The sequence below is a fragment of the Scyliorhinus torazame genome, unplaced genomic scaffold (genome assembly GCF_047496885.1).
Source record: "Scyliorhinus torazame isolate Kashiwa2021f unplaced genomic scaffold, sScyTor2.1 scaffold_488, whole genome shotgun sequence".
Classification (NCBI taxonomy): Eukaryota; Metazoa; Chordata; class Chondrichthyes; order Carcharhiniformes; family Scyliorhinidae; genus Scyliorhinus; species Scyliorhinus torazame.
In genome coordinates, this window is record NW_027308215.1 from 14,567 (window position 1) to 24,164 (window position 9,598).

The following is a 9,598-nucleotide window of genomic DNA, read 5'->3' on the forward strand; positions in this document are numbered from 1 at the left end:
CAGACATTCATGCCTGGATTCTCTGATCCCTCTCGCAGCTTACTCCCTCCTGCGGGTTTCCCAGCAGCATGGGGCGGCTTCAATGGGAATTCCCATTGACAGCGGTGAGAGCAGAAAATCCTGCTGGCAGTGGATGGCACACCGCCAAGAAACACACGCTTGGGAGGCCGGTGAATCTCAACCAATGGGTTCTATCTGGCTGTTTCTTGCCCCCTAGAAATCGAAATTGTTCATGTAACTCACTGTGTGCACGATTTTATCGAAACAGGACAAAATCCAAAAACACAATTGTTTTTTCCTTATTCACTAATAATCATAATTGAATCCAGTGACCATTTGCCTCCTTCCTCTGTCTCTGGGCCTCCAAGATTCGAGCTGTAACTATTGCTGAAACCATGATACTTGGTTGGGACTGGACAGAGCAGAATTGGGAGACAAGTCAGATCTCGTTGCAGTACATGCTGCTAGATTGAAATGGAACAAATAACTCTAACAACCATAGAATCTCTATAGTGCAGAGGAGGCCATTCAGCCCATTGGGTCTACATCAACCCTCTGAAAGAACACATTAGCTAGGCCCACTCTCCCGCCCTATCCTCCTAACCCTGCAAATTCATCATGGCCAATCCACCTAACCTACATATCCTTGTGAGAGGGAACTGGAGCACCTGGAGGAAACCCACGGAGACACGGGGGGGGTGGGGGGGGGGGAATATGCAAACTCCACACAGTCATCCAAGGCTGGAATCGAACCCGAGTCCCTGAAGTGAAATAAAAATCGCTTATTGTCACAAGTAGGCTTCAAATGAAGTTATCGTGAAAAGTCCCTAGTCGCCACATTCTGGCGCCTGTTCGGAGAGGCTGGTACAGGAGTTGAACCCGCGCTGCTGGCCTTGGTCTGCTTCATAAGCCAGCTATTTAGCCCACTGTGCTAACCTGGCTCTGTAAGGCAGCAATGCAACCACAGTGACACCATGCCGCTAAAAGACAAAAGTTTCTTTTTAAAAGGAAGAATCATTGTGTTTCAGAGAGAAGTGTATTGACATTGAGCTGCTTCTTTTCAATTAATTAATTTCATTTGTTCAATTCAGAAAGCAATTTCTTGGTCTGCACTAGACGTTGTCTTAGGCTCAGTATCACCAGTCCCTCCACTAAACTTTCCTGAAACCTTCTACAACTGGGAGTATACATTTACTGCCCAATATTTTTTTTAATTGAAGCATAGCTCTGGAACTATAACAATAAGATGCTCTGTTCCAGATTCTGCAATCTTGCACATAAAATTGATTTTACAAAATTACATAAACCGGAAGTTGAGATTTAGTTGAGCCGGTCAATTAAAATAATTTTAATAATAAGTGATTTAGTAGATTAATTGCTATGTATGATTTGACAATGTACAATAATATCATGATTTTAATTGTCTTTGGTAGGTTACATTGTTATTCCCACTGTTCCCAGTGAATGACGAGCAGCAAGAGTCTATGGAGGTTATTCAAAATATAAATGATTATAACAGAAGGTTTTCTGGTCAGCCCAGATCTGTAAGTATACAAGAATTTATGACTGTAAATCATAAATTAATTCTAAAAGTTAGTGATTATTAAAAAAATACTTTTTGATTAAAATATTTTACATTTCAGTAACTCTGTAACCACGTTCTCCACTTTCTACATGGAATAATTAACGCGAAATTGTTATGTATCTCGACATATCTAAGTTTGATCCTGATTTCAAGGGGTAAACATCTTCTGGCATATACTTTCAAGAAATCCTCCCTTCCCATACCTGACATTAATGGCTACAATTATTGTGCATATCCTTCTAGGCCCTGAAAAGGTTCTTTCATTTCTGTGTATCCCAGACATTCTGACCTTCCAGAATTTCCCTCAAGTATGTTTACCAAGTGTTGCCTATTCTGCTATACTAATTATGCACCAAATGATAATTAACCTCCTGCCTAACTCCCATTGAACTAGCTAACTCATTCTCAGACCAAATTCTTTCTCATGTCAATCACATTCTGTTGCTTCCCACTCATTTATTATGTACTACAACTCTATGACCTTCTGCAAGGTCTATCCAAACAATTCCTTCATACTCGGTCATGAAAATCGCTATAGCCCCAAGGACCATAGGCTGCTCTCTCCTTTTTGAGCGACGATAAGACATAGGACCCTGCTCTGCCATTCAATGAGATTTTGGCTGATCTGATGATGATCCTCAACTCTGCTTTCCCGCCTTATCCTAATTAACCTTGATTCCCTTACTGATTAAAAATCTGTCTATCTCAGCCTTCAACATCTTAGTGACCCAGTTTCCACAAAGAATTCCAAAGATTGACTACCCACAGAAAGAAGAAATTCTCCCTCATTTCTGTCTTAAATGGCGACTCTAAGATTATGCCCTCTGGTCCTAGACTGTCCTACAAGTGGAAACAGCCTCTCAGCATCTAACCTGTCAAGCCCCCTGAGAATGCGATATGTCTCAATAAAGGTTGCCTCTCATTCTTCATGAGTACAGGCCAACCAACTCAACCTCTCCTCTTGGGAAGTGAAGGGTCTGGAGGGTTTTGGGGACCTGTTCATGGAGGGAAGGTTTGCCAGGTTCAGGGAGTTAGCTAATAAATTTCAGTTACGCAACTGTTTTGGGAGGCACGGTAGCACAGTGGTTAGCACTGTTGCTTCACAGCGCCAAGGTCGGAGGTTCGATTCCTGGTTTGGGTCACTGTCTGTGTGGAGTCTGCACGTTTTCCCTGTGTCTGCGTGAGTTTCCTCCGGGTGCTCCGGTTTCCTCCCACAAGTCCCGATAGAAGTGCTGTTCGGTAATTTGGACATTCTGAATTCTCCCTCGGTGTACCCGAACAGGCGCCGGAATGTGGCGACTCGGGACTTTTCACAGTAACTTCATTGCAGTGTTAATGCAAGCCTACTTGTGACAATAAAGATTATTTAAATTTTAAAACTCCAGCCTTTTTCGGTATTTTCAAGTTCATAACTTCTCGCCTAAGGCTTTTCCATTTCCTTTGGCACCACGTTCTTACATGATGAAGAGGGTTCTATCTCCGCTCGGCCGGGCGAGGGGTTTATTTCAAACCTACTTGGCCATATCTTTCGTTGGATTCCGAGGGCAGCATGGTGGCACAGTGGTTAGCACTGCTGCTTCACGGCGCCAAGGTCCCAGATTCGATCCCAGCTCTGGGTCACTGTCAGTGTGGAGTTTGCATGGGTTTCACCCCCACAACCCAAAGATGTGCAGGGTAGATGGATTGGCCACACTAAATTGCCCCTTAATTGGAATAAATTAATTGGGTACTCTTTAAAAAAATTAATTTAAAAAAAATCTTTCGGCGGATTCCGCTTCGCAAAACGGTGAGAGGAGAAAATGGTAAAGTGAATTTTCCCCTATTCTTATTTGTGAGGTCTGGTGTGAGGCCCTTCACAGGATAAACTCCACGTCCTCTTGTGCTTGGTTGAGCCTAATTCAGTTTAAGGTGTTAAGGAGTGGTTTTTTCCCAAATTTTGAGAATAGGTGTTCCCTTGGCCCTGCTAGCTACATGCATATGTCTGGTCCTGCCTCAAACTTGTGAGATTCTGGGTTTCCTTCTTTAAAACCATGTCAGAAATACTCCATGTGGATTTAGATCCATGTTCACTGGTGGTCATCTTTGGGGTTTTGGATTTGCTGGTAATTCAGATTGGGGTAGAGGTGGATGTTGTCACCTTTGCCTCACTGATAGCCTGGAGGCGAATATTGTTTGGTTGGAGGTCTCCTACTCTGCCCAGTACTTCTGCTTGGTTGGGTGATTTAATATCATTCCTACACTTGGAGAAAGTCAAATTCACCATCTGGGGGTTGCCAGAGAGGATCTATCCAAGATGGCAACCATTTATTTCTTTTTAAGGATCTAGTCACCTTCAGCTGTTAGGTTTAGGTAAGTTTTGTTAATTTTGTTAATTATGTGTTGGGATTTTTTTTACCTTTCGTATTTGTTTGTGATTTTTTGAATTCTTTTGCTCTGGTTTGTGTTATTATGAAAAAACTTTAATAAATATATTTTTAAAAACTCAACCTCTCCTCACTAGAAAATCCCTCCACACCCGGGATCAATCTAATGAACCTTTTCCGGACTTCCTCCAATGCCAGCATATCTTTCCTTAGAAAAGGAGAACAAAACTGTTTACAGAATTCCGGGTGTGGTCTAACTAGTGCCTTGTATAGCTTTAGCAAGCCTTCCCTATTTTTATACTCTATTCCCTTTGAAATAAAGGCCAACATTCCATTTGCCTTGCCTATTTATTACCTGCTGAAATTCCGTGATAGCTTTTTGCTCGAGGATCCCCAAATCCTTCTGTGTTGCAGCAGTTTTCTGTTTAAATAATATTCAGCTTCTTTAGTCTTCCTACCAAAGTGCACAACTTCACATTTTCTGACATATTCCATCTGCCAAGTTTTTGCCCACTCGCCTAACCTGTCTATATCCGTCTGTAGACTCTTTGTGTCATCCTCACCACTTGCCTTTCCACCTAGTTTTGTCATCCACAAGCTAGATCCACAAGCTAGACAATAGTACATTCACTTCCATCGTCCAAGTCATTAATATATATTGCAAATAATTGTAGCCCCAGCATTGGTCCTGTGGCACTCCACTGGCTACAGGTTGCCATTCTGAAAGTGCCCCTCTTATCTCAACTCCCTTTTATCAGTTAGCCAATCCTCTAGCCACGCTAATACACCAACGCCATAGGTTATCTTATTAAGTAGCCTTTTGTGCGATCATCTTATTAAGTAGCCTTTTGTGCGATATCTCATCACATTTTATTACATCCACTGGTCCCCCTTTATCTATCCTGCTCGTTACCACCTCAAAGAATTCTAATAAATTTGTTGGCATGATTTCCCCTTTGTGAAACCATGCTGACTCTGCTTGATATCTTAAGTATTTCTAAATGCCCTGTTAATACTTTTTTAAAAATTGTATTTTATTCCAAAATCAATAGCATTCTCAACACCCCCACAATTCAGTCTACAAATTTCCCCCATTTCACGCCCTCCCTTCTCTCCACGTCCCCCCCCACCCCCCTCCCTCCGCGACAAACAATCCCTCAAATATTATCATGAACAGTCCTTACCGTGTCTCAAAGCCCTCCACTGATGTCCTCAACTCAAACTTGATCTTTTCCAGCCGGAGGACGTCATATAGGTCCCCCAACCAGGCGGCCACACCCAGCAGCGTCGCCATCCGCCAATCCAGCATTATATCCTTCGCCGGGCAATTAGAGGCCAAGGCCACGACAGCGGTCCTCCACCCCTCCATCAGCTCCGGCTTTTCCAACACCCCAAAGATCCATTGGGTTCAGCCTGACCTCTACCCCCACAATCTTCGATAGCGCCCCGAACACTGCCTTCCAGTATCTCTCCAACTTCTCTCAGCCCAAGAACATGTGCGCATGATTCGCTGGCCCTCGCCCACACTTCTCACACTCGTCTGCCACCCTCTGGAAGAGCCCACTCATCCTCACCGGGGTCATATGCACCCTGTGCACCACCTTGAATTGAATCAAGCTCATCCTCACAAGAGGTCGAATTTACCCTACGCATCACCTCACTCCACACTTCCTTTCCTATCTCTCCCCTCCCCTCCCCCCCCCCAACCAACTTCTCCTCCCATTTATTCTTGATCCTCACCACCTGCGCTCCCCTTGCTCTCCCAGCCAACCATATATATCGCCAATCCTGTCCTCCCCCCTTCACATCCGGGGGCAGCAGCCGCTCCAACAGGGTGTACTCCGGCAGCTTGGGAATCCCTCTCCATTCCTTCTGCACAAAATCCCTCACTTGCATATACCAGAATTCACTTCCCTTCGGCAACTCCAACCTCTTCCGCAGCTCTTCCAGGCCTACAAACCTCTCTTCCAGGTACAACTATCCCTTGCCCTCACTAGCCCAACCCCCACCACGTCCTATGTCTGCCATCCAGTTCCCCCTGTAATTTCCACACATCAGTGTCAGCACCAACAGATCAGACTGTACCACCAGAATCACCCTCTGCCTCCCAGTGGCAGCAGAAGCGACACCGTCACCATGGCCATCAAGCTGGATCCTCTACAGGACTCCTCCGCCATCCTAACCCACTCTCACCCGTTACCCCTTCCACCACCATTTCACCTTCTCCATGTTCGACACCCAGTAGTAATGCAGCAGGTTCGGGAGCGCCAGCCCCTCTTTCTGCCTCTGGAGCAGGGCCCCCTTTACCCTTGGTACCTGCCCCACCCATACAAACTCCAAGATCAGTCTCCAATTTCTGGAAAAAAGCCTTGGGGGTCCAAGATCGGGATGTTCTGAAATACAAGCAGGACTCTTGGCAGCACATTCATCTTAACCACCTTGACCCTCCCTGCCAATGTCAGGTGCAACGTATCCCATATCCTAAAATCACCCCCTAACCTCCTCCATCAACCACTTGTACATCGTCACCTACTCCCTGCTCTGCCAGTACTTCCTTTATAATGGACTCTTAACATTTTGCCAATGACAGCTGTTAAAACTGGCCTAACATTACCTGTTTTTTGTCTCCGTTTTTGAATAAGGGTATTACATTGGCAGTTTTCCAATCCTCTGGGACTTTTCCAGAATTAAGGATTTTTGGAAAATTATGACTAGTGCATCCACTATCTCTGTAGCTACTTCCTTTAATATCCTAGGATGCAATCCATAAGGCCCAGAGGGCTTATTGGATCGATCAGCCTTTAGCCCTATTCGTGTCCCTCATACGTTTTCTCTAGTGATAGTTACTGTATTTATTTCCTCCCTCCTCACCAGCACCTCCCCCTTTGCCCCATCCTATTTTTTAAAAGCAAGCTAAAAAGCACTTGTTAATTTAATGCATATTTAAGATACGAATGAACAGAATAGTTTTCACAGCACAATTTAACTATTTCCAATCTGCAAATGTTTTTAATGGAGGCCTATCTCATTTTACAAGGCAGCACACCTCTGAACTGATTGGTACTAACATTAGAAATTATTCTGTCTCTCTGTTCCAAACTTAACCTGGATTTGAGGGTGAAGTCAAGTTTGACCTCTGACTCTCAGCTCACTATAGAAGGCGGGCTTGCCAATCAGTGTTGCCGCTTTGAACTCTGCCCCAGTGGGTAAGCACTAGTAACTGTATTACCTGATTAGTTAATGCTCCTGTGAGTGCCTCTGACTGGGAAAGATACATCACAATAATTCCCTGGAATGTTTTAAGGCCCCTTTCCCCATTGTCTCCTCGCTGATTGGGTATAATTTTTAAAGGCGGATCTGTATCCACAACCTATTTTTGCTGATCAGATAACTGTTTTAATGGCTAATCCATTTCACTTTTAAGATAGTTGATCAAAATTCCTAAGTACTTTAATTTCAGCAGCTCCAAGGCTGCCAAGTCAGAAAAGTATGCTTCAGCTCTAAAAGTTACATCCTTGGTAATCTGAGTCTAACTTTAAATCAGAAATATATAAATTAAATAAAAAGTATTCTAAGCCAAATAGTCAAAACAATAGTGTTATATTACACAGGCTAATTGGTTTGTTTAAACAGGTCAGTCAGTTCATTTCCATCATCTCGAAGTCATCAGAAAAATTGTGTACTTCTATATAGTCTTTTAAGTGAGCTCTTCATTTATCACACCTTTGTTCTTTATCTTGTGGAACTATCAGCCCCACATGGTATAGATAGGCATTTTTTAAGATGTCACATTTCTGCTACAGTTTATAGATCGTATGTTGGATCTACCCACACTACTGCGTCATGCCTTCACAGAACTCTTTTCGATCGGTGGCCTTTTCTGGATGTTTCGAATACGAATTTTCCTGTGTCTGGCTGGTGCCTTATTCTATTTGGCGTCACCACTGGACTTTATTCCTGAAGCTTTCTTTGGAATTCTGGGTTTTCTGGACGACCTATTTGTTATTTTTCTACTCCTCATCTATATTTCTATCATGTATCGAGAGGCGGTAACACAAAGACTGAACAGATGAATTAAAATTTCTAAAACAAGAGAAACCTGATTGCATTTAAGATAAGTGTATGTTTTCCTGGAAGGTATATTGTTCTCTGGTTGAGCAGGTTACAAGCTTTTGCAAACCATGAGCTCTCGCGTTCAAATTAAATAACTAATAAAAAATATGCAATTTTTAAATTTGCTATTACAGCATTTGTTTGCCAGCCTTGCAAGTCAGTAAAACGAGTGAGGAAATACTAAGAGTTGAAATTTGAATTACTAAATGGGGTAATTTGAGATATTCTATTTGGGGACAGTCAGATACAGGATTTTTTTAATGTACGTTTTGTTTGTAAACAATGATATAAATCATGAGGCTTGATTATGTGCTTTTGAGGTAGGTTTCCCCTATTAATTTGCACTTTGTATACAACCATAGAGGAAATGTCTAATGTATGTGTAGTTAGGAAGTTAAATATTAAAGGGACAGATCTTATTGTAAATAGAATGCAATGGTTTTTCTACCTGCATATTTTCTATGGCAAGAATTCTTTGATATTGGAAAGATTTTGAATTCTCAGCTTGTAACAAAATGTGAACAAATTGTTACTTTTTATTAAAATGTTCTGAATGCCTTGTTTGTAATGCCGCTTGATCGGCATCCCATTCACTACCCTAAGCAGCCATTCCTTCAACTACTTGCACAACATGACTAGACAATACATTGCAGCATGTTGCTAAGATTTTGTCATCCTCTACCACTTGCACGTGCTTGGGAATCCACTGCCTCCAAGTTGTATCACATTCTGACTTGGCAACGTATCTATCACTCTTCCATCGCTGCTGTAATTGGGCCAAACTGGAACTCTAGTACCTACACCAGAGACTGCAATAGTTCAACAGACCATAACTACTGGCCTGTGAATGCATAAGTTTAATAAATTAATTAATGATACTTCACTCTCCTTTCTATAGACATCACACAGATTTGCTGATGAACTTAGTCCTGAAGTTAAAATACGAAAGAGTAAGGATGAATTGATGATGAAACTGTATAGGAAATGAGTGTCCTAGTATATTGGAACACCTAAATATTTCAGTGCCGTGGATAGGCTCCAATCTCTGTGCTATTCCCCATCTAAGCTTGGATATGGTGAACAGTGACAAAGGAAACCCACAAAGCCCTGCTGGATCATGGAGGATATGTAATCCTCATGGCCTGTTTCAGTCAGCATCATTGAATACCATCGAACTTGTTGGATGATTTGTACTCGCTGTGTTGTAAGGAAGATGCAATGCAATGGTCTGCACAAATACCAAGTAAGAAGGAGGGAGTGTTCACACTCATTGCCAGCAATGACAGTTTGAAAGGGCTTGTTATCTGGGTATCCAGACGAGTGGAGGATTCAGCTCTCCTATGATGCATTCCATGATAAAACAGCCATTTACTCAATGCTAACTTGGCGCTGGATTAGTCAAAAAAATATTTTTATCACCCGCTGCTTGAACTGCTCATCTACTTATTACTTAAAATTGTAATTGTCATTTGCTCAACTACTCCCAACGGCAAAGCATTAAACACTAAGATGTTTGAATAAAAAAAGTATAAAAATG

At 42.5% G+C, this 9,598-nt stretch overlaps 1 long non-coding RNA gene across 1 annotated transcript; it reads left to right on the forward strand.

Annotated features, from left to right (window-relative positions):
- Window positions 1-986: 986 nt before the first annotated feature.
- On the forward strand, window positions 987-9,598 carry LOC140406351 (uncharacterized). The gene is made up of 2 exons (XR_011939125.1): window positions 987-1,544; window positions 8,960-9,598. It is a non-coding gene; the product is annotated as an uncharacterized lncRNA (long non-coding RNA).